The sequence below is a fragment of the Micrasema longulum genome, unplaced genomic scaffold (genome assembly GCF_059751315.1).
Source record: "Micrasema longulum isolate JH-2025_06_02 unplaced genomic scaffold, ASM5975131v1 h1tg001791l, whole genome shotgun sequence".
Taxonomy (NCBI): Eukaryota; Metazoa; Arthropoda; class Insecta; order Trichoptera; family Brachycentridae; genus Micrasema; species Micrasema longulum.
Window position 1 is genome coordinate 42322 of NW_028278965.1, and position 27505 is coordinate 69826.

At 31.6% G+C, this 27505-nt stretch overlaps 1 long non-coding RNA gene across 1 annotated transcript in view; it reads right to left on the reverse strand.

Annotated features, from left to right (window-relative positions):
- The window catches only part of LOC148273977 (uncharacterized), a 50628-nt gene extending 23794 nt beyond the window's left edge, over positions 1-26834 (reverse strand). The window contains exon 1 of the long non-coding RNA XR_015824413.1: positions 26487-26834. This is a non-coding gene — a long non-coding RNA (uncharacterized LOC148273977). The remainder of the gene's footprint in view (positions 1-26486) is intronic.
- Between the last annotated feature and the right edge of the window lie 671 nt (positions 26835-27505).

Sequence of the window (27505 nt, forward strand, 5' to 3'; positions counted from 1 at the left end):
TATCTGACAGGACCTATAACAGGGCCACGGATAGTAGCGAGGAGCTCCATTCGGTAATCACAGAGAAGGGGAAAGACACAAGACCACAGGATGTGTTCAGAAGATTGGTTAGGATATCCGCAGAATTGGGTGGGGACAGGAGAGTAAGAAAATGAATAGGGAACGGGATATTGATATAGGAGAGGTCGGATAGGAACTCAAGATATCAATCACTTATGGGGTATCCAAAAAAAACATGATTTAGATATTCCTCCTCAAGCTGACATTCGCATATGGCAGAGTCCCAGACATGGATTCTGAACAGGTGAGAACCATTACAACAGTGTCGAATACGCATTCTGCAAATGGAAGATGTCTCAAATTTGTTCAGAATCACTTTGGAAAACCAAGGCTTTTCTGTTACATTTGGTTTCAATTGGAAAAGATGTCTTCCCTTGGCTTGGGATGAGGCTACCCAATATTCTTGCCGTGTGCGAAGTTGCTTCTCCTTTGTCATAACGAGGAGATCACCTAGTGGTAGGAAATTACTATAGGCAGGATCCCGGAATGGACCGCCTCCTTTGCCAACTCGTCCACCCTTAGGTTTTACCTCGAATACGACATTGAAAATTGACTAGTCAGGGCGTGGAGTCATTAGCTAGTTACCGTGTCGTAATGTTTTTGTGTGTGCGTTCCTGAAAACGGAAGGAACTAATAACTACTTATTGAAAGCATTCGATATTGAATAAAAATAAATTTATAACAATTTAGCATAAGCTATAAGTAAGCCCCTTTATATTTAAATTTATAATGAAAATATATGCGTCTAAATAATTTCCAAAATCACTCACGAACAAGTGGAGACGACGAAAAAAATATTTGTTTCGTTTCGATAGGTATGTATTTTTTTTATGACTAATTCCAATTCACGCGTGGTGTCATATTATGTCAATCGTCTTTCTTCAATTATTTACATTGAACATTCTCTTTCAAAAGACCATGACGCCCAGAAAATGTAGTTTATTTACAGTTCGTTCTTTTAAAAGAAATTCCAAGTCTTATACACCACAATAATAATATAAAACATTAATAAATAAATATCATTATCGTTTTCGATTGATTGTGATTTCGTTAGTTACGCTTGACATTAGTTTAGTTCGTTTTGTTTCGTTACCAATACTAATACGAATTACTTATTAGTATTAAAAACTACGCATACACGCGCAGCTTGTTTATAAATGTACGCATAAATGTGGCATGGTCAAAACAGAAACAATCGGATGGACTTAAAAGTGAGTAAACAATTTCTACACAGTCCACAGAATTCTAATTCCCGCTGTTATCAGCGTACAATGCCTGAAAGGTATTGAGCTGACCAAACACCATTACTTATTTTACATTGTAGAAGAAACAACTACAAACTTTTTGCACCACAACAGGCCAGGAGGCACAATTACAGTTGTGAATTACAGCACAGAACATCCAGGCTTGAGAAAAATCACATTTAATTTTTGAGTTACAATTTTGAGTGTTGACAATTTATGGAGCTAATTACAGGGATGCCTGTAATTGGATTTTACGAAATATATTTATAATACGTATCAAGTCAATTTTGTTTTTAAACTTTTATAAATCACTTCAACTTTTGAGGTATACGAATGTCTGTAAGCTTTTAATATTTATTTTTTTTATTCATGCATAACCGAATCAACAAAAATTGTGTTATTACACATGTAAATTGTTATCTTAATATTTGGTAACCGGATTCCCCCTGTGCATTTACGATAAATTTACTTATCGAAAATATTAATTCAATTACATCACTCCAAATATAAGCGATGAAATACTATAATATAATTAATTGATCTATGACATAATATGCCACTAATGAAAATATACAAATACAACGACGAGAGTCATATGTAGGAACTATATAATTAATATAAACTACATTATTAGAGCCTTAAAATGTGTTTTTTTAACAAACTAAATATTTGCGTTCTTATGATTTACCCGAACATTTTAATTTCGGGGCCATTTTCAACTATCAGAAATTGACCATCAAGTTTGTGGTTGAGCGGGGTTCGAAACTCGGACCTTTGATCTATGAATCCGCGACACTAGCCACGGGACCACAACCCGGTTATATGCATCGGATTCACGTACGTAGGTTTATTGATTGTAATGATTTTATTTTATTAACATAAACGACAAAACTTATTATATAAACATATTTGGTGTCATTATTTTTAAAAAAACAAACATTTCTTTTTACCCAAGATTTAGAAACAAAAATTAAATAGCACATTATGTAGAAGTTTAAAACAATTTAAAACTATTTGAAAGGATTAATATAACAAGAAAATCACAAAATTGGTGTTTCATATCATAATTATATTAAAGATTTAATTACCATTCACCATCTTTGAAAAAGTTCAAAAGGTTTCTGTAAAAACAATACCCTCCAAAAAAAATATTGTTAATGTAGGTTAAGTGTAAATAATCAATGTAATCTATAAGAACCTGCTGACGAGTTGTATGTATGCAACTCAGCAGGACTTTAATTTAAGAATATTTTGTAAATATTTTTGAAAAATATGTATATTTTTTTTTTTTTTTAATATATCTGGAACGTGGGAATAACTATGCCGAGTTCATGGAGTCTGTTTCATACGGCATTACAAGTATACACTGTCCGTGAATTGTTGCTACAAAACGGTGGCATTTGTCTAGTATTCTTTCAGGCACCCTGAAGTTGATGAAAGATAACAGTTATGGGGAAATTCCATATTGAATTTACAATTTCGAATAAATTTCATTTTTACTTAAACGTACCTTCTCTATACGTCAATTTATCCCACCTCAACACGAGAAGTTAGTCTCATGGAGTTGGTACTTATGTAAAAAAATCGATAGTCAAGTAATGACCTTACAAATTAATGCATTATTTTTTGGACGAGCCATGTACGCTTTACAAATTTTATTTTAATCGAAAATTTTTCAGGAATCATGTATTAGTAAGGTAGCTGTTGCCCAAGGAGTCGCCACTGTCCAGTTGGACCTAACACATATAACCAGTTGGAATAATTAATTAATTAAATATTTTAACCAGAAAGAAAGCAGGTTAGTGCAGTACTGCCTCCCATATTTATTTATTTAAATGTACAATACATGACTACTGCGGATTACAATGTACATAAATTATAAAATTAGGCAATTACAAAAACATTTTTTTCAAAAGCACAATAATCAAAGTCCGTAAAAATAATAGTAAACAAAAACGAGTAAGTCACAAATACACATCATAATATATAGTTCTAAAACTGGTAATCCCAGCTTGAAAAAGATCCACCCCTCCTGGTAGGCTGTTTAACAGACCGATCATTCTTCCCACAGGCATTATCAACGGTAAATTTGTCCTGCATTCTAGAAGAATAAATGGTCTGTGTTGCCTAGCTCTTAAATAGTTGCTCGGTACATGTAATTTGATGTGCTCCAAAATGTTGGGATTGTAAATTAACCCGTTCAGAAGTTTAAAGGCCATCATGAGCAAGGCAATGCTCCTTCTGGCCCGAAAACTATCTAAAAAATAACGAAACAAATAACAAAACAAAACAAAACTAACAAATAAACCATTTAAAGTCTTTATAGAAATTGATTCACGATAAATTGACTTTTTTAAGTGCAATTTTAGAGCCTGATATTTGATACTCCACTCTTCCCGTAATTGGTAACTTTATTTAATTTCCAATTTGAAATTTATGATCATAACATTACCGCACAGGAATTTTAAATCAATTTTAATGTTAAATTGGTTCTTCCTTTATGTATATTGCTTTTATATTATGAATAAAACATAACGCTGTGCTGTATTTATTTGTGATTGCTGTATTTATTGCCCGTTTTATATATTTTCAGCTAAGTGTTAGTTTTCTTTATTTTTATAACAATTTTCTTCATTTCTTCATTTTATAAAAATCCTTAACGTTTTACTCACCTTTTCTCAAAATACATATGTTTATAATTAAAAATAATGTGAAAAAAAATATGTTTGAAGGTCTTAATAAATTGATGCAAAATGACTTTTTTTATTTTAAAATTTCCTTTCAAGAAAAAGAGTTATCGGCAATGGATTTACATGGAGAAACCCCAGATAAGTGTGCTTCATCAAGTTTTTTCAAATATTTTGTTTCTATTATTATTGTTCTTACTAGATAAAACACTAACTTGTACAGTAGTAAAAATGAACCGAATGAACGAGTAAACTTATTAGTCAAACGATTTAAAAATTAAATATATTAATCTTCATAAGTTGAGAGTAACCGAAAATTTCGTATCATCAAATTCAAAAACACAACATAAGCTTTTTTAGAACCATTTCGCGTCTAATGCTGTATTTTTTCATGTGTGAAACTGATCCTCTTTGAATGGATTTAGAGTGATTATTTTCCCTAGCAACAGCCAATTATACATGAGTTTGCTTGTCGCAACGTGTCTCTGATTGATTTAGCGGTGAAGTGCTTCGTAAATGTATGGAAAATCAATACCTTAGTACCCTGCAGACTGTAAAGCCGTATGCAAATCATACGATTGCCTACTGACAATCTGTGCTGATAAAACTCGAGTCTCCACCACCGGCAGAGTACCAAACTGCTAGTTTCTCCCCACTGTAACAACTATCCACATACCCACTTGGATACACCTTCATACTTGTACTTACGCCTGATTAAACCATATGGAAATAGAACGACAATTATAAACTCGAACCTTTTAAGATCGATAATGAAAAAATATAACCCATACCTAAATAAACGAACACATGTTCTTGAAAGTGATATTGTTTGTTGATTAAATTTTAAAATTCCTTGGTATTTTATTGTAATATTTTTTTTCTAAAAATAATGTTTTTCATATATTACGTATTGTGTTTTTGGCTAGTATGATTTTTTTACTATCTTAGAACATGGTCAAAGCAACTTTTCATTACCGTAATAATTTTAGTTTTATTTCATTTAATATATTTTAAAATTTTTATTTATGCTTCAATTTTTATTATTATTGTTTTGTTTTCTAATTTATAATGATTTTGTCTCATTTAATTGAATGATTATGTTCTAATTTATTTTTATGTTTCAATTTTTATTATTATAACCTGCATGTTTTCTAATTTATATTGATTTTTTTTTGTTATTATTATTCTTTGAATTTACTAAGCATAATTTAATTAAATAATCGGTACCGGTCTAGGGACTACGAAGTGTTATAGGCAAACGCGCTGACCATTACACCACATGGGAATACTTAGGGTCAGATATTATCTAATGTAACCCTAACGGGTTTTTTAAAATTGTAAATAAATAAAATAAAAAAAATATAAATGCTGAACCAATAAAAAAAACACAAATTCGTATTTTCATCTAACGATTTCTCTAACTAATCCGGATACCTAAATCCTGAGTTCATCAGAAAGAAAAATATTAATTTTATTTACGTAGTTTTTTAAATTTTTAAGTACTTAAATTAAACTATTTAAATTAAATATTAAAAATATATATATATTTTTTTAATTTGGGAGAGCAGAAAAGTTTATGATATTCAAAATAGTGTTGGTGGGGTGGGGTCATGCAGTGCCATTACCTTGAAAATATTTTTTTTTGTATCTTGTAAATGAAATAATATTAACATTGTAGGTACCCGAGTATTTCGCACTGTCGTGTCAGCGTCACGACGCCAAACCGACGCGACGCCGACGCTAAAGCGCGACTCGAGAACGAAGATATGATTTTACGTTTTTCTCTACTAACATAGAGAAAAATAAAATAGTTACACGCGTAGCAAATACATCTAAATCATCAAACAAATCATTCTTGAAACGGCACCCATTACTTACTTCAGTCCTTGAGAAGCCGGCAAATGGTGCCTTCTCCACTTCAAACAAAATGGGACTACCCCACCATTGAGAAAAATAAAGGATTAATGCCTTATTATTTGTTTGAGATTTTCAGCATTTCTTGTATTTATTTTTATGACAGCATGTCTTTTACAGATATTTTATCTCGTCTGTTATAAACATTATGTACCCAGCTCTGATAGAAACGCTGTACAATAAAAAACCCATAAATATTTTTTATTGATGTAAGCTCTCATAATTTTAGTGAAACATAAATTACTGATATTTTTTGTATCTTTCATCATTGTAAAATATTACTTCTTGAAAATTTTGTTTACGCGTATAGTATTTTCATTTCAATTTCAGTATTGCATAACAGCATTTATTCGGTATGTTTAGTAACATATCGTCGGCGATACTGCAATACCGCGTAACCATCAATTGAATATTTGACAGAGGATCCTCAAAAGCGTTTTGTTAATACATTAATTACGATTTCAATCAACCAAAAATACCTCTGGAGTATCAGAAAAACTATAATTGTTTAGGGTAAAAATAGCAATAATTGTAAACTAACGGCTCTTCTTCCCTATAAAGAATTTATTTCAGTAAAATATTTTCATTAAAAAATCATGTTACGCGGTATAACAGTATCGCCGATGTTATTTTGATTAATTGTCCACTCAGTCTAAAAACTTTTCGGTGGAACACATTTTTTAAGACAGGTTTATTTTACACGTTTATTTATAACCTTTTAATTTATTTGATTTTATGTGGTCTGGTTGGTTGTCCGCCTACTGACCTAATGATCAACGCGTTTGCCCACCATACAAGAGGTTTCGGGTTTAGTTCCCGACATGGTTGACATAATTTTTGTTTTGTTTTTAAAACTGTTTAAAGCAATTATATTGTATAGTTCCTGGACAGACACCTGAAAAGTAAGACTGATCTTACCTTCATGTTACAAAAGTGATTAAAATACGTTGCACATACAGTGCCCTATGCACCATCAGGTGCGGAATAGGAATGGTAATTGATGACCGTATACGTGCTTTAAAAAAAATAATATTCTATTGCTTTTATCATTAATTTTATGGTCCCTGGACAGAATCTGAAGAATGAGACGGATCACCTTGCCTTTACGTATCAAATTATAAATATTCGCTGCAATCGTACTATCAATTCACTGGTGCGGATTGGGAAATTAAAATGAATTACATGTTAACGTTTATAATAATCATCCTTTGAAAGGTGGCAAAACATAAATTTATTCATAAATAGTATTAAGCAACCTTTTTAATTATTCTGATAGTTTTCCCATTTTTATAACTATTAGTATTTAAAACGATATTCAATTCAAATTTTAATATAAGACTATAAATTAAAAATAATACATTTGAAAAACAGTTATAAATTCAAATAACATTGTGGAGGGCTAATGACCTGTCATCGGCTGTTTTAAGTGACCGTTGTGTAACATTCACGATTCTGCATATGTTGAAACTTCCACTTCCATCAGTTAATTTATATAAAGTTGTCCAAAATCTATATAATTTGAATTTTTATTTAATACCTCAAAAATAAATATCCTCAAGCAGTTTTTTTATAAACAACGAATAACTTAGGAGCCTTGTAATTAATTATGTTTATATTTTTTGAAAAAATCAATTTACATAATAATTTACACATATTAACTTTGATTAAGGTTGAAAATTAAAAATAAAATTGCAACCGATTTCAGATAAATATTCTTGATTCACTTACTGTTTTAAACTAAATCAATACGTGCATGTACGTATTTTCTTAACATCAGATCGTAAATGCGTAAAATATTAAATATAATCTTAGAATCATAACTTTATAGAGCCGCCCATACGGAAAAAACCCATCCAATGGTTGTTGATCACGAACTTAGCTACAGATTACAGCAATACAACGAGCCGTAAGTACTTGCGTTGAGAATAGCGAGCGCAAACCGAAACCGTCCATTACACGTTTGTTGTTAAACTAAAAACCAAACTAAACCCAAACCAAAAATTGGAACGTGTTTGTTCCACGCAATAGAGCTTAAGGGCTTCTCTGGAGAATTATTACTCTAGAATATAATATTATCTCGTTGACGATGTCATCTAATCTAAGCGAATTTTCTCAAAGGCGTGTATATATTTTTATGCTAAAAAATGTATCTGGTTTACTTTACGGTTTGAACAAACCACGTATATCGTACTTCCAAAAGCCTGTGAATGCGGCAGTAAGTTCCATACATTAGGATTAAGTACAATTTGGCCGCAAGCTAATTGCATTACCCATTGAACACGCGGTGGGTAACGGGGTAGAAAATTAGAAAAAAAATTCCCTTGGAAAAGCGGTTACATTTTTCGTTTCTCTTTTCCATTAGTTTGTAAATGTATACTGACATTAACGCCAACGCCTGCCCCTGAAAATTCAACGTTTGGTAAAAAAATCAACAATATATATTTATATACGTGTTTCAGGTCCAGACTGCAGAGCTTCAGATGGCCATTCCTCATGGTAAACTTTTTAAAAAATCCTAACATTTTTTTTCGAAAACTCATTTAACTATAAAAAAAAAAAACAAAATGTAATCTAAAGTAAAATGGTTTGAAGGCTTGTTTGTTTTTGAAAATGGAGACAATCCTTTATGTCTCAGACTAGCATCACATACACTAACCCCTACCGCTCCTCTACCCAGCCGCTTCGATAGACTACTGTGTATCGCTTCGTAGGTCATATACGTTTTACTACTTACTTGAATATGAATAACTTGATACTTTAAATTTTTATAAAAATATTTACATTTTCATTAAATAATTTGGTTTTACTTTATAGACAATTGAATATTAAAAAAAATATTTAAAAATGCGTTATTATGGTTTACCCAAATATTTCAACTATGGGGCCATTTCCAACGAGCTCTAAATAACTCACCATTAGAAAATGAGAGTCAAGTTGCTGCAGAGTGGGGTTCGAGCCTCGGAGCTCTGATTTGTGAGTCCGAAACACTAGCCACTGGACCACAACCAGATTAAAACGACAAGTCTGTTAATTTTCCTTCGTAATACGAACCTTGGTCCCAACTTACATATTATACTCTTATGTATGTGAATCATGTGTCTAAAACATGTATAGAAAACAAAAAAAAGTTTTTTTAAATGTATATATTTAAAAGAATTTCAAGTGTAAGGGTTATTAAGGTACTACTATTTTTTTTTAATCTCACTGGAATTTTCTTCTTCAATACTTTTGGATTACTAGAAACTTATGACTTTGATACGCATAAAGTTAGCTCTCAGCCCCGTCAAGAACCATAAAACAAAATTATATTATTTTCTCAGTTCGGCATATTATTCTTCAACATAAAAATATTTTTCCCTGTTTATCACTATTATTTTCCTAACTTATAATGACGGCATACGGGAGGAGAGTAGTTTTCTTTCGATATTTTAAGGCGGGAATTAAAAAAAGGAAATTACCTTGCGAAAACGTTTTAATCATGGAGTAATAATTTTTCTGTATTACATGTAATTTAAAGATTTAAATCTTGACATTATTTGCTTTTATGCAGTTTTTTTTATTTTTTATAAATATTTGCGTTCTCATGATTAACCCAAATATTCTATTTTAAGGGGCATTTTCAACGAGTTGTAAATAACTCACTATTAGAAAATGGTAATCAAATTGGGGTAGGGTGGGATTCAAACCACAAACCTTTGATCCGTGAGTTTAAAATTTAAAGTGAGAATTTAAAAAATTTACATCTTTTAAATACATATTACAATTTGTTACCCACTAAGTACAAAGAGTTTTTGGTGGGACACATTTTTTTTAAGAAATGTTTTTTCACATAATTTGATTTAAATACACATATTTATTTATTTTTGTGTTTAAAAATAGAAGATATTTCATCTGTTCTTCATTTTCAATTGAAGATTTTTTTATGTTAATGATCAGTCATATTGTAGACATTGTTTGTACTTCTCATTAAGGTCAGTTGATCAATCTGTAAGCATTATATATGAAAAAGATAAATAATTTTTAGTTGCTAACAAATAATAAATAATAATTTTATTTTATCGGGGGTTTTTACCGCCATAACCATCGTGCCCTGAGCCCTCAGAAATGATGACACTTAACTGATGCCTAAACGCTCGTTGCTGCCCAACGCGTATTGAATCGTTATTTTAACGGCCGGCCGGGTGTGACGTGAGCTTGACGTTTAGAATCAAAATCAAAATGCCTGTTTGTGTTGAGAAAACGTGTAAAAGCCGTTGGGTTAAACATTGCAAAAATATTGGTGATTTTTTTTATTGGGAAGTATTTCTTTATAAGTGATTAACAAATCTTTCAAGAAGTAATATTTAAATATGAGTATTAATTATTTGAAATATCAAACCACACCTAGCGGCACAAAACTGAAACTCTTTTCTAATAGGGGTGCACTGGTAAATATTCGGTAAATCAGGGTAAGTGTAACTAATTTACCTAAGTTTCAAGAAAATTTTTTTAAAACTATAATAACCCATGTAGATGCTTAGACTTCTAAATTCCCTTCTCTAATATGTTCTTCATATCTCTTGATATATATTTACACCTCTCTAGGGAGTTGAATCCAGTCCTTGTCTTCAAAAATTAGGATAAACACAAAAAAATGCTGACAGATAAAAAAAATACTTAAAAGTTGAAGAAGAAAAAGTTTAAAAATGTTTTTGACTGAACAATTTACATCGTACGTTTACAAATGAAAATATTATAACGTAGATGGCAAACAATTTACAAAAGGAAAAATAGATACCCAGGCATTTACAGGGCTTATGAAATGTCATTGGCTGGTTTAAAAGGCCACTTTACACACTGTGTATCTTTCACCATTCTCATCACAGTGGCGTTTTAGCCCATTGTGGGCCCTGGCCTCCTCCAGAATTTGTCTCCATTCGTTCCTGCATTCTGCGGCTCTTTTCCAGTTCGTCAGGCCAATTGCTCTAATGTCACTTTCTACATTATCCAGACATCTTAATTTTGGCCTGCCTCTGCTTCGTCTGCCTTCAGAAGTGGTAAAGAATATTTTTTGGAGGTACGGTTATCATCCATTCTGTGCACATGGCCCAACCATTGTAATCTTCTTATTTTGATGAATTGTGCAATGTTGGATTCGCCATACAGTGCCTTTAATTTGTGATTAAACCGTCTCCTCCACACTCCGTGTTAGTTGACAGCACCAAATATCTTCCCTAATATTTTTCTTAAAAATACTTGTACCCTATTTTATATTCATAAATGGCATAAATTCCAAATTTTGTCTACAAATATTTGGACAAACCTAAAATATTGTCAATATCTTGAGTTTGTCCAAATTTTTGTAGACGAGGAGTGGATTCAACTCCCTAGAGCTGTTTATATTAATATATTATATTGTTTATTTACAAATTAATTACGATCCCACTGACGGAATTCCAATGTTATCATAAAGTTCTGCCTTGTCTATTCAGCCAAATCACAAAATCTCCATGTTAATTGATGCCTTAAGCAGCACTCAATTCTTGGATTAAAGCGTCCTTTATTGTCTAATTGGGAGAAGTTTAGAGATGTGCTATACCGTCTTAAGTAGTATTAACATTCGTATTTTCTTGGAAACAGCTCGTATTAGTTTTGCACCATATTATTATTCGAAGGAACAGCAATGATAGGATCAATTTGAAATTACACAAACAAACGAAATAATATATTATTTTAATTAATTCGCTTTTCGAACGTCAGACTATTATAATATTGAGTGGGTTTTAGAGTAGTTAATACAAGCGCATGGTGTTTTTTCGTATTTATTTTTATTTATAAATGATATAATACAAATGAATTACATTCCCAGGAGTTACAAAAACTTAATAAGGAATTTCAGCCCTACGGGAAATCAAATTTAAAAGATGTATTCTTGCGCGCGGTAAAAATTAGAGCATTTTTTTAGTAATTAATTTTTTCCATTATAAACAAAGATTTAACATAAAAATAATGTTACCTCGGGGTTGCCCGTGCCAAAAACACTGAATAAACTTTTTAAAAATATTTTTACACGTGAGAATAAACAAAAAAGACTTGATATACAGAGATAATTAACAAAACGTTCAGACAGTTTCTACGTCGAAGTTTCTTGTGATAAAAACGAACTACTTTAAACAACCTCACTAGTTCTTCCGAATTCATCATCATCATCATTCCCTTTCCGCACCTAATGCTGCATAACAGCGTATCTTTAACATGTTTGTTACATGAAGGTAAGGTGATCAGTCTTACGCTTAACCAATGATAAAAGAGGTATCATAAATATCCGGTTTACGGTAAGTCAACTGACCAATCAGCAGAACTCATCGAGAAGAAGGGGAAGAGACCTTGAGACGTCACGCGCGGAGTAATTTTTTAAAAAACTTTTTTTTTTAAATCTGTAAATAACATGATACAAAAACAATTGGAATAGTTTAATAGTCTAATAAATTTTTATTTTTTTTAAAGCACTGAACTTCCTCATTCGGAACTTAAATAATATTATCTTTTTTTTAAAGCGCGCATTTTAAAATTATTTTTAAAAAATATTTTTTATTTTATTTATTAAAAGAGAACAACAGCCATCATAACAAAAATACAATATTTACAAATAAACCAAAATTATACGCTAATTATAGTTTTCAACAACAAACAAACCAAGAAAATAAAACATGTTTATAACTTCACAACAGTGTATAAATCAGATACTTTTCTTACACAAATAAAATAAATAAATCGAAACGCTTTCAAGAAAGAAGGAATTGGTGAATCTAGGACTAAGGGAGGTAAGGTCGTTAATCGCATGTTACCGAAATAAGAGCGAAATACGTTTTATGTTTTGATATATATGCTCAAATACTCTTCTTTAGAAAGGGAGATTATTTTTTAAATTATATTTATGATTTTTAATGTGATATTTTTAATTAAAAGAAAACAAAAAAAAAATTCATCACAAAAATCGATGAATAGAGCATAAATGTTGTAAGGGTGGAGTAGGTGTCATATGATTCTTTCATTTGGCTTTGAATACTTTTATATTTTTGATACTGTAATTTGTAAAAATACGTTTTCCCGAGAAGGAATAATATTTTTTGTAGCGCGTTACACCTGTGCACGCTCAAATCTTATAAAAGGGGGGAAGTTGTAAGGGATACGAACGAACTAACGAAACGAAGTCATGAAACGAAGGAGTCCAATTAATATCAACAGTATTTCAAAAAAAATCTCACGAAAATATAAACATAATATTAACATTCATGTTCGTTGGTAAAAATTATTGGTATTAGTTTTTTTTTTTTTACAATATACATAAAAGGTAAAACAGATAATTCAAAAAATAAAACATAATTTTATAGCAATGAAATACATATAAGTACATAAAGTAAAAATAGTAAACGTAAAATCCCACAAAGGCATGGCCTGTTCGTGGATATACAAGAAAATGTTAATGAATTTTTTCTCCTATAATAAATAATGGACAGTTATAATATTTTTGTGTAACATAAGAAAGAGAAAATTAAATATTCTGTAAAAGATTATATGTTTTTTTTTTATAGTAATTAAAAGGAAAATTAAAAAATATGAAAAAAAACACAAAAATATTCTTTATTATTAAAAGGCAACACAATATATCAACGAAAAAAAGAGTTCATTTCTTTAGTTTGAATCTAGGATAGTGCGTGTTTTTTAAAAGAAGGAAATAAGTTCATTGTACGTTATTTTTTATTTATTTATACAAATACATACATATTACAAACTCTATGAGGCCAAGGGCCCTGTGTTGAGTTGGGGTACAACATAAAATCCGGTTGTGGTCCTGTGGCTAGTGTCTCGGACTCACGGACCAAAGGTTTGAGGTTCGAATCCCACTCTACCCCAACTCGATTCCCATTTTCTATTATTGAGTTATTTACAACTCGTTGAAAATGGCCCTCAAAAATGAAATATTTGGGTAAATCATAAGAACGCAAATATTTATTTTTTCGTTTAAAAAAAAAAATAATTATGGAAAGAGGAAGCACGTACATAATTCAATAATAGCAAAAATTAAAATTAAATATTGTTACATAAACATACATTTATTTCAAAGGGCATCCGGACAATGTAATATCTCGCAGTAGTCTCCTGCAATGGTCTCTTCCCTTAGACAAAATCCATACTTGTACACTCTTATAAAAAGGGCTTTCGTTTTGGAGAACTTAATATGTTCATCCAGGACATTGAATACTCTTAAGGCCACAAATGAGAAATTCCTCTGAGCAAACGTCGTACGTTTTTTGTATTAAATAATTTAAATTACAGGAAAACCTCGTACGAGAATTCTGCTGGGATCTACTCTTGTAGCCACCAGAAATGATGACACATGACCAGAAATGGTCAATGACTCTTTAAAAAAATTGTCTTATGTCCAGTACCTTAATGAATTGTAACAATGTCTCAGATGGGAAAGTGGGAGGACATCGCAGCATCAATCTTAGTATTATTTTCGTACGTTTATTAAGGGGTAGAAATAAAAGACTTTATAATAAATCATTGCTTAAATCCACAAAATTAGTAATAGCCAGTGACCGATATCATCGCTTTTGCGACATCTTCGAGACGAGTCTCAATTGAAGATAACTATTTTTAACTTCTCATTGTAGTACGGGCCTGCATTATAAAGAGACGATAAGTGATTAATCGATATATTCAACTAAAAAAGTCTGTATTTGTACAAAAAGTTACAGTATCGCCGTCAGTAACCTGTAACTAAACATTTTCAGAAAAAATATTGTATGCATATATTATTTTTCATACAAAAAATTGTTTTAATTTGTAGATAAAATTAATGAAAAATGTTAACTTTCCACTGTAATGTAGGCTCAGGAATGTTTATATAAAGTTTTAATGAATTATTGTTACATGATACTTACATATAACAACAGAGATGAAGAACATTTTAAAGAAAGTAATATAGAAGCCCAGGCATCTACAGGACTTATGACCTGTCATTGGCTGATTTAAGTGGCCACTCTACAGACAGTGTAACATTTACCATTCTGCCCATATTTGAACATCTATATTCCTTCAATTCTTTCTTCGTTGATGTTTGTGAATTTAAAGAGCTGAAACCTTTATTTGTGTGGGTGAGATCATCAACTATATTTTGAGTTTGTCCCAAGTTTTTGTAGACAAGGACTGGATTCAACTCCTTGGGGAGCTGTTAATATTAACATTTTACAACAGAGATGAAAAACATTTTAGAGAAGGTTATATAGAAGTCTAGGCATCTACAAGGCTTATGATCTGTCATTGGCTGGTTTAAGTAGCCACTTTAAACACTGTGTAATATTCACCATTCTGCCCATATTGAAGAATTGAAGGAATGCAGATGTTCAAATACTTATTTATTTTATTTGGGATTTTAATAGCTATTACATAAACAAAATAAGTAGAAAAATATTAACAATACTAGAGCCAATTTAAAAAATCCACTGTAAATCTAAGGACACATAATATATAAGAAAATAATTTACGTAATTGTATGTGTGTGACGTTTGTATTCATGTGTATGTGAATATGTGTATGCGTGAATGAATGAGGGAGAGGGTACAGGTGCGTGTGGGAACGAATGGAGGAGAGGGTGCGTGTGTGTAGGTGCGTAAGTATAAAAATTTAATTGTTAAAAACTTGTTATTATATTAAAAATGGTACAAGAAAGAGCTTGCTAAAAAGTTTGAAACCTTTTTGTTAAATTTTAAATCAAGAAATGTTATAAATTGTATTTATATATAAGTATGTTTAATTTCAAAAGCGTATTTTGAAAAAAAAGGATTTTATTTTAAAATTGAACTGATACACACTGAATGAATAATGTGCGACGAGTCCCATACAATATAAGTACGGTAGATAACCACAAAATGCAGTAAATACGATATAATGTCAACAATAAAATAAGGTTTGACAATACGCGAACGTTGATTCAAAACAAACATACAATACGATACGAAATATTTATTTAAAAGGTGTTTTCACACTCGAATATGTCATAATCCCTGGACTGGTACCTGATGCTTTATCTGATCATTTTACCTTCACGTAACAAAAAACTATCAAGATTCGCTGCGATTGGTGTACCAATGGAGTGCCCTATGCATCATCAGGTGCAGACATGGAATGATGATATCGATTAATCCCTTGACGGCTTTTTGTGATCGAGGCCCGGACCTACTTAGTTTAATTGAATTTCCTTTACAAGATAGGAACCCTAGGATTCCTAAATATTTCTTCCTAATACTTTACGATATTAAAACACTCTTACACGAGTTATTTAATCATGTTAATTTAATTTAAAACATTTTCAAGGTACACTTCCGGCATAGCCATAGTGGTTAGCTTCCCTATAAGGTCAATCGAAATATTCAGATGAAGGGCGTTTTCTATTACAATGTTTTACGGTTCTTGGACAAATTTTCAATTTCAATAATTAATCTTTCTGTATAAGATCGATGCTTTGTAGGTTAGACGAATATTTTCTTAATATCAAGGATAGGAGACAATACAGGAAATGTGTGAAAAATCCACGAGTACAAATGAACGTAGTTATACAGAAAGCAGCCAGTCCACAATTTTGAAAAAATAAGATATTGGTGTTATCGGGTGCAGTAAAGTCAATTTAGTTTTGCAATCAAGTTTTGCCAAGAACAGCCAGGCCGCTTTCATACAAAAAACTGTAATAATCATCTTTTGAAAATAATGCCGATGACAAAAACGGCACTTCTCAATTTGCAGAAAACACCCACAGCACTAGAAAAATCTTACGGTACTTAAAAAATATTAAAACTGGTAAATACGTAATTAAATTTTAAAAATATATGTATTCATTGTTTATCATTTGTCAAAGTCAAAAACATGTAGATTTGATTATTGACTATTTTCACAAATGTGCTATTTTCTCAGTTTCACTTTTCTATGGCCGGCTGCTTTCTGTATAACTACGTTCAGATAGATGAACATCTATGCAGTGGTGTAGTCGGGCCGGAGCGCACCGGAGCGGCGCTCCGGCACTTTTTATCTGAGCGGAGCGGCGCTCTATTATTTTTCAAAAGATATCTACTTAAGTATCTTCAAACAATTCGAAATAACAACAAACGTATTTATTGCCGATAACTGGCAAAAGTCTAAACATGTGTCCCCCCCCCCCCCACTTCCCAACCACTATAAAGTGGGGGCGGTGCGCTCCGGTACTTATTTATTTAGGACTACACAACTGCATCTATGCCGGCGAGCTTATGTTAATTTTCATACTACACTCACTTAGAAGGCTACAAAAATTACTCATTACATCAAGCGCTTACTTGACTAAGCAGTGTTATTATTACCTATTCTAGATTCCGCTGGTGTTTCAATAATTGATTTTAGCTGTAAACTACTTAACCCTTCCTCCCCGGTGATGTGTAGCTAGTACACATTGCGTCTAATAACTATAATATATTTATAAATATACTAAATATTGGGTTTAGATTTTCACTATTCCTCCATTACACATTTACGTATCGACTGAAATAATTTGTTATTAAATAATAAGTACTTATTAGGCACAAAAAAACATTTTATCGGAAATCGGTGGTAATTACAAAAATCATCAAAAGTATACTCACAGTATATCAATGTTTCGCATTGTTGCGTTTGAAGAAAATAGTATAAAATGTACGCCCTTCACCCATTATGGTTAATTAAAGCCATCCCTTAAACATATTACATTTTTCTCTTTTTAAATCTCATATTTATTTAATGTGTAGTGACTACACGGCACCGTAACGCGCGGGAGTTTTTAGGACCGTAAGAGAAAGGCTAACAAACTCGAACGACTTCAGAATACACGCATTCAGTATTTATTTCTCTCCTCCTAAAACCTCTGCGACCTAGAGTATGCCGATGATTCGGTCATAATTGACAATTCGGTTAGGGGTCTTCAGGACACTGTAGATAGCTTAAATAGGTCCTCCGCGTGCATGGGTTTAAAAATCATGATTGCGAAAACCCATGTACGCTGTAATACTTTGTACCTTGATTCCCAAAATCCGCTGACTCTGACAAAATATTTCAAATACCTGGGAGTATATGTTACAGAAAATGGCATTCAAATAGAACTGGGAATTCAGCTAGGAGTAGCAGGTGCCATATTCAACAGCATGAAGGCTGTTTGGCGATTGGATATTTACTCCGTAAAATCCAAATACGGCCTATAAAACGCCTGCATAACACCTATGCTCCTCTATGGATGCGAATCGTGGCATCTCACTGGGGCCAAAAACAGCAAAATACTGAGTTTCGAGCATTGGTGTCTCAGAAGAACTTTGGAGGTTCGGTGGATTGACTTTGGTAAGGAACGAAGTAGTACAAATAAGGTTGCAGCAAACTCCGGTGACGACGGTCATCAAGCGGGGGCGATACGGTTGGCATGGTCATGTACTGCGGATGCCTTTTGAGAGCCTTAACCACGCTTGCCTACTTTACAAAGCTTCAGGTTCTCGACGTCCTAGATGTCCACTGCTAACTGTTCGTCAGAAGTTCATGTCACAGGAGCTGGCAGCCGACAAAGATGCCTAGAGGATCTTTGTAGACACTTTGTAGCTCCAACTAGGGAGCGGACATGGAATCATGATGATGATGAGGTATATATTTGGTTTTAGGAATTGTGCTCACCTTTATGATAATCGTAGGCAACTATAATGGCTCAAAAATACACAGTGGAGGCACTATCACACCATCTCATTTCTATTTACTGTACTTTATAGTCCTAACGGTCCTGTATACCTCGGTGAAATAATTCATCGCTTATCAGATCATAGCTCAGTTTACCTCTTCGTTTCTATTCTCAAATCACCCTCTTAATTCCCACTCACAATTCCGTCTTCTTCCCAAAGTCATATAGTGCCAATGCGGCTCGACTATGGAATCATCTCCATCCACTATCAAACATGTTTCTTCCGTAGCCCTGTTTAAATCACACCTGAAGAAACATCTCCTTTCTCTTCCTTAATCTCTCCTCTTTTCCTCTCTCTTTGTTTTCTCTCCAATTGAAAACTAATATCATATTGTGTATTGACATTTGAATTTTGTTGGATTTATTTTGATCTATTTTTTTCGCAGACGCAGACAGACGTTTTGAAACAAAAAAATTATATCAAAATTTGTTGCAATACAGAGACAAATATTTTTTGAAAGGAGTATGGAAGTCTACGCATTTTAAGGGTTTATGACCTGTTATTGGCTGGTTCAACATTCATTAACATTCACCATTCTGCCCGTGTTTAAACATCCACATTACATAATTAAAACAGCTGAAACGTTTACCACGTGGGTGTGATTCATCCAGCTGAACTAATAATGCACCTACTAAACTTAGATCTAAATAACTCCCTTGGGAGGAAATCCAGTCTGTCTACAAACATTTGGACACACTCAAAACATTTTATAAATAAGGTGTTATATATTTTGTTTTATTTTATTGATTTGATGGAAGAAATGACCCACCAACTCACAAAAATATTTATGAACTAAAATTAAAATAAGTAAATAAAGTTCAGATGACAGTAGTTGTTTACAATTTCGCAAATGGTGCTCAATACAACACAATGATTTCATTTCGCAAGCAAACTATTGGAATAATTTTCTGTCTAGACAGTAATGTAAATCTCATAATTATTTAGAAACACGAAATCAACGTCAATTTGTGATACATCTCAACAACTTAATCTAGTACAGTAAAATAATATACTGGAAAATGTTGGATTCGCAAACTTACATATTACCTACAGAAGGATACGAATCCCAGAAAATCTAAGATACTTCTATCTTGTACTACCTAGTGAGTGCTAACATATTTTTTGTCAGTTTTTTTTCCAAATGAAGAGAACAAGGGGTCACAACAAAAAAAATACAATTAATTAGTCTATAATGTCGAACATACTCGTCAGAACAGTTGTTCCAATGCATGAAGGTGCTGGATATGAGACAACTGTACCTAAAAGAAGCACTTACACACTTCTGGTCGAACAATGGAGAGAGGTCTCAGCAAAATTTCCGTACAAGGTTTTCCCAGAGCATGAATTATGTCATACCCAAAACCCGTACGACTTTTGCTCAGAGGCATCTCTCATCTCTCATTTAACGCACCGAGAGTGTTCAATATTTTGGAAGAGCGTATTCAGCTCTCAAGGACAAAAATTATTTTCAAGAAAGTAGTTAAGGACTGGATTTTCCTTTGTGGGAGGGATTTGAGTAGGAAACTCCTTGATTGTTTTCCGAATGTTTGAGTTTACTGTTGTGCCATATATATATTATTATATTTTTTATATTATTATTATGTTTCTGATATTTGTGGTGATATACTCATGTGTCTGTGTCAACTAATTGCTCGTCCCATCTCAACACAGAACTTTTAGCCCCGTGTAGTTGCTACTTATGTCTCAAATAATGTACAATAAACTTATGTATGTAAATGAATAAATAAAAGTATTATCCTTTATTATTTCACCTCTTTATGCTAACCATCGTAACAAAATTGAAGAAATCCACCATAGTTTTTTTAATGCATTTACCGCGAGAAAATAAAAACTATAATCTTCTCTTATACATTGACGGAAAATAAGTTATCGAAGAATAAAATCTGATCTGTTTTATTTTATAAAGTTGTAAATAATCTGTTTGATGTTCCTGATTTAGTCAACTGTATCTTTTTTAATGTGCCTAATAGGCCAATTCGGCTTTTTAGTATTTTTAATATATTAATATATCTAAGTCAAATTCGCACATCATTCTCTGTTCAAGAAACACACTGATGATCAAAAAATTTATGTATTTGGTATAACTTTATCAAACTTCAGGAACCAATTATTCTTAATTTTTTTAATAGTAATTGAGTTTATAGTATTTTAATTTGTTTTTTACATATATGTATATTTTCTCATCTTAAATTGAATTTTTATATTTGTAAATTGTTTATAACTTCTTTATATGTAAAAGGCTTTTGGACGTTAATAAATTAATTAAAGTGATAGTAAAAAAAACAGTCTTTAATAAATTCATAGGATCTTTATCGTACGCTGCGCAAATATCATGAGCAGCGTTATTTCCTCAATTGAACGTGAACAGAAAGAGGCGTCAAAACTGCTCATATTCGTCTACTTGACATTCCATTTTGAAGGCTTGAAAAATGACATTCTATTTTTTACTTTTGCTTCAAATTTTTATTTTTAATTTCTTAATATTTAATATTTGTATTCATATATCTTCAGTATCAGTATTTTTGTATCTAGTAAAGTTGATTTGAATTTCACATTTCTAAATGAAGAAGTTCAGCTCTACGGGAAATTTAATTTTAAAAATGTATTCTTAAGCGCGGTAGGATTAAGCATTAAATTGTACGGTGAAGTTTCTTGAAAATGTATAAAAATATAAATGTTTTTTTTAAATCGAACTACTAATCATGACGTCACTAGTTCTTCCAAATTAAGCAATGAAGAGAGTTGTAATAGATTTCCGGCTAACGGAAGTCGACTGACGAATCAGCAGAACTCATCGTGAAGAAGGGGAAGATAACTTGAGACGTCACACGCGAAATAATTTCAAAAATATAAAACATAACAAATAATAGCTCTGATAATACAATACATAAAAAATGGCCTAATTTAATAGTATTTTTACAAATAAAAAAATTAAAAAAACACTGAACTTCCTCATTGTGTGAGACTTAACAACTTTATACCAAAAGTTTTTTTTTGTATTGCAAGTAAATTAAACGATCTTTTTTTTACTATAAACGCCGTATTTTGGCAACGAAACTGAAAATATATTGAGTTAACGATCTTATAAGTAAAGTAAAAATTTAATACATCCAACAACTTCGCCATGATAAGTAAATACATTATATTTTGGTCGTGTCGTTAATAATTCAACTCTGCCATATATTGATAGACACGTTTAGCAATTTACTTTTACAGGCACTTAAGCTATCGGCATGACACAGTCAAACATTCACTCGAGTTCCAGTATTTCAAAACTGAGTATTGAATATTCTATAAGATATATGGGAATAAAATATCCTAGGACTAACTCAAGGAAAAACGACCTTTTCTTTAGAGCATGTCATTATTACAATACTGTTCTCTCCGGTCACGCAGACATTTTTCATCTCTCTTATATGAAATATAGAAAATTCCTCATAGACAGTACACCCGTTTAGTATTATGATGTCAGTAATTATGTATGTATTCGTATGTTCATTATTGTATTTTTGTACCTTTTACATTATTCTTACATAACTTTTTTCTTTTCTTATTCTTTAAATATAAATTTATCTTGTTTCTATTAACTTTATTTTTATAACTGTAAATAAGTTCATGTATTTTTTATTTTATTTGCAAGTTTCTAAGTGCCTAACCATTGTTAATTACTTTTATTTTGATACTGATAATGTACTCAATCGATATCTTACACAACTGTGGAAAAATTTTATTGACTGTTTTCACAATTTTCATTCATATGTAGTCTTATTTTTTTTATACAATATATGTAAAAACAGTTGTTTTTTTCCCAAATAAAAATAAATAAAATTTTACTACAAAGATGAAGTGCAAAACAGGATTTACAAAAGCGCTCAAATCCAAATATTTCAACTGTATCGGTATGCTTTTTTAAGACCTGCGTATATGTATAAATATAAAATCTGGGGATAAATCGTCTGTCACGAATTACAGACCTATTTGTATTCTTTCATGTTTTGCCAAAGTTTTTGAATCGTTAATCTATAAAGTTGTTCTGGAATATGTTAAGCCATTAATTTGTCCCAAACAACATGGTTTTCTTCCTAAAAGATCTATTAATTCTAACCTTCTGGAATATTGTGACTATATTTGTTCATCATTTAATAAAAAATGTCAGGTGGATGCTGTGTATACAGATTTCCAGAAGGCCTTTGATAAAGTTAACCACCATATATTGATACAAAAGTTGGAAGCAATCGGTATACATGGCGATCTTCTAAATTGGATGATATCTTATTTGAAAAACAGAACCCAAATTGTATGCATAAATAAATTTGAATCATCACCTTTAACTGTAACATCTGGTGTGCCGCAGGGCTCTAATCTTGGACCATTATTATTTTTAATTTTTATAAACGATCTTGGCTCCCTGTTAGAGTGTAATTATCTTTTCTATGCTGATGACTTGAAAATATTTCGTAAAATTGAATCAACAGATGATCACGCAATGCTTCAAAAAGATCTTGATTCCTTAAGTGAATGGTGTAAACTGAATGATATGCACCTTAATGTTAAAAAATGCTATCAAATAACGTTTACAAGAAAAAGAACTCAAAACTGTTTTACTTATAGCATTAATAATATTGACCTCAACTCAGTAAGCACAATCCGAGATCTTGGAATCACATTTGACTCACGTTTAACTTTTACCAATCATTTCAATATTGTTAAAGAGAAATCTTTACAAATGCTGGGCTTCATACACAGAATATCCAAGCCATTTAGAAATGCAGCATCAATAATTTGTTTGTATAATTCTCTTGTACGTAGCAAGTTGGAATTTGGAAGTATTGTTTGGTCACCTCATTATGTGATTTATAAAAATATAATTGAAACTGTACAAAAAAAATTTCTTCGTTCTTTGTCGTTTAAGTGTAACATGGGCAGAATACTTCAATGTTATGAAGAGCGCTTGGAGTATTTTAAAATTGAAAAGTTAGAAACTAGGAGACAAATTATAGATATGATGTACTTGTATAATATAATTCACAATAATGTTGATTCAGTGTTTTGTGTTCAAAGTGTGTCATTGTACGTTCCCCGTAGGCGCCTTAGATCACCTAATACATTTTACCTTCCAATTTTTACAAACAATATGGCACATTTTAACCCTCTTGCAAGTATGTTAAGACTCTATAACAAAATGGAAAAAAAAGTTAACATTGACATTTATCATGATAGAGCAAATGGTTATAAAAAAAACATTACTATGTATCTTAGATCAAATGCCTAATCCTTAGTTTTGTGTATGTAAATTAATTTTAGTCTTTTTTATTATATCTTATATGTTTTTAATTTCTCTTTTCTTTTCTGTAAAAAAAAAAAAAAAATCTTTCTTTATTTTTACCTTTCACTAAACTTAATCTTTACCATTACTTAAATTGAATTTACACTCTTATTTTATATAATTTATGAAAGATGTTGAAGTTCTATAATTGAGAATATATGTAAAGAACGTTAGTTATGCTCACTTAAAAAATGTATGTATTGTATGTATTCTTGTTGAACTTCCAAATAAATTAAAAAAAAAAAAAAAAATATGTGTTATTTTTATGTTGTGTATACGAGGAAACGCGGTCTGACTTTTCTCCATACAAACGTATTCCCGTATTTTCTCCCTGAATTATGGCACTGCTGAATTTTTTTACACACTATAAAGATTTATCTTGGCGTGTCTTTTGTTTTGCTTTTACGTTAATTTTTTTTCAAATAAATATTCGCGTTCTTATGATTTACCCAAATATTTCATTTTGAGGGCCATTTTCAACGATTTGTAAATAACTCACTTTTAGAAAATGGGAGTCAAGTTGGGATTCGAACCACGGACCTTCGAGCCGTGAGTCTGAAACACTATCCACGGGACCACAACCCGCTTCAATTGATTCTTAATGGAACCAAAAAAAACACCGGAATTTTTTATTTTTTTTCCGTATTTGGACGTACGGTACACAAATATGATAAAGAATTTTGAAAAATGAAAAAAGTACCGACGCCAACGTCAAAAATTCATTCTGATACTATTTTTTCAAAAAAATCGGTTAAGTTTTGGGGTTCGGAAAACAAGACAGCAAAACGTAGATTTTGTCGATTTCAGTCAAGCAAGTCTGACGTGCAGTTGTCTGTTTTGCACAGTATCGGGAAGGCATTTGCGAGAAAGTGACAGAAAAACAAGATTCAATTACTTGTACATCAAAATTCTTAGACACCGCCTATCCTCTCAAGTCCTACTTACTACTTACTGTGGGATTTGTTGGCGTTGCATGTCCTCTTAAAGCAAAAAATAAAATATTCACATAAAACTTTAAGCCATTTTAAATTCCAACCCGAGAAATTCCCACATCGTAAAATTTCATGGTTTAGTCTTGGCAGATAAATATAAGTATAAAAAGGAAATGTATAAAAGAAACATGAAAATTATATGTAAATTCAATAAATTTTCAAGAAAATAAAACATTTTTAAATGTTAGGAAAAATGTGTGTATAACCACTTACCTTCCAATTTTTCTATGTACCGATTTGAAGACGTACCAGTCTCTTCGTCAGAACCTTGACTTGACGAATCTCTACATTAGTTTAAAACGTAACTTTTCAGGATAGGGCTTTTGTGATTCGCGTAGAATCGCGTGAACAATCTTTATTTTTTAAAATTACTCCTTACAACTTAGCCCGAAGGCAAATTTTCTTTAATTTATTTTTATTGATCAATATGCTTTCCTAAATGGTACATGTTTTTTTATTACAATACAAATCTGCTTTTATGCATCTAGTAATTTTTATGACTGTAACTCTCCAAAAAAAGAGACTAGCTCTTGTGTTTGGAGAGTGACTTACACTGTTATTGTCATACTTATTTATAATTTATAGGTACGAGTAGTTTCTAATTTTTGTCCGCAATTACCACCCAATGTAAATGATTGAAATTAGGGATCAATACACACGATTTAAAATCGTGTTTTAAAAAAACGATAACAATTTGATATTTTTATGTTTTTTTTTAGTGTTCTGGCTTATTTTTTTTGGTAATCGATGCGTCTCGATTATGGCTTTAATTTTTTTTTAAAGAAACAAATAGCCATGTGTTTTGAAAACACGATCCTCAATTACGCCAACATGCAAATCCCAGTATACACCTTCACCACGAATGCACATTAGTGCGAGCTTATAATAGCAGATATCGCACTGTCAGTCTGTCTATCACTAGTCAGTATAATCAGAAGTTGCCTATGAATTCGCACCCCTAGAAGTACATTGTGGTATGTCTAAATCGGCCATTTTGCTGGAGAGCAAAAACAATTTTTTAAACATTTACTAATGCTCGTAACTTTATTTACGTTGATCAAAACTTGGTCAACAGAGAAGGAAAACATTTTTCAGAAGGGAATATGGAAATCGATTCATTTACAAAGCTTTTGGGTCTATCGTAGAGTTTCGTGAGATGGCGATGATTTTTGTTAAAAAAACATCAATGTAGATAGAGTGTCATCGGAAAGCGTCTGAATTTTATAATAATGTTATTTTTGTATATAAATTGTTTATTAGTTAAGGTATAACTAGGTGTTCAAATTTTATTTATCCAACTATCTAAATAAATACATTACATTACATTATGACCTGTTATTGGCTGATTTAAGTGCTCCTTTTCACTCCCTACGAAGTGAAATCTAACCTTATCTACAAACATTTTAATATACCCAAAACATTTTTTTAAATAATATTATTTGAACGAACAAAAGGTAATCAAACCAATAACTTACCTAATAAATTTCACTAATATCCAACGTGTAAAACACAGCATCATAAACATTATTCGGTCAATTTTCAGGAATGTTTATACCGCAGTTAATCTTTTTAATCTATCGTTATGAAATTAAAAAACCGGCTAAAATCTTTTCGACGAAATAAACACTAAATTTAAGCGTATCATTATTCTGTCACCAAACTACACATAACTAGTGTTTACATTGTTTACGCATCAACACATCTTGCAGTTTATAATATAAACATATTTTCTTATTTATTAGATGTAAAATTTTCGTTGAAAACAGTCGCGATTCTTCGATGGCAGTCTCACGTCCACACCGCGCAGAGATCAGTGAAAAACTGACTGAATCACTGAACACTTGATTCGTGGAGCCGCACTCCGGAAAAACACGCTACATGTGCGCGACATCTACGTTGCTTCAATTTCTGTGCCACTATTAGCTCGCAACAATAAATTATTTATAATCTTTATTTCACAATAAATTTTTGAGGATTTTTAATAATTTTCACTAGGATTGTATTAGTCTGCCGATGTGAGGCGCTGATACTGATGATGTCGGTAAAATACGCTGAAGCACTTAACATATTTGAAGGGAAAGTTTTTCGCCAAATTTGTGGTCCCGTGAATGATGGAAAAGATTGACGCATAAGACGCAATGATGAAATATAGACTATTTATGAATCCCCTAGTATCTTAACACATACTATTAGACTACTTAGAAGTGTTGATTCTTATCTACCCCCTAGATAGTGGTTAATTACGAGATTTTTTGATTAGAGGATTTAAGGGACTGATGATTAAACGTCAAATTTATTTATCTATTAATTCACGGCACGTAGTGCCTTTTACTTTACAAAAAGTATATATTGTGTAGAAATAAACACTTCAATACAGTAGATAAAAGAGGGGAAAAAAACATAAAAAGTTTATATGTACATATTATATCACAATGGTTTCATTCAATGAACACGCCAACATATTGTGTGAAAAAATAAAAAGTCATTATGAGGA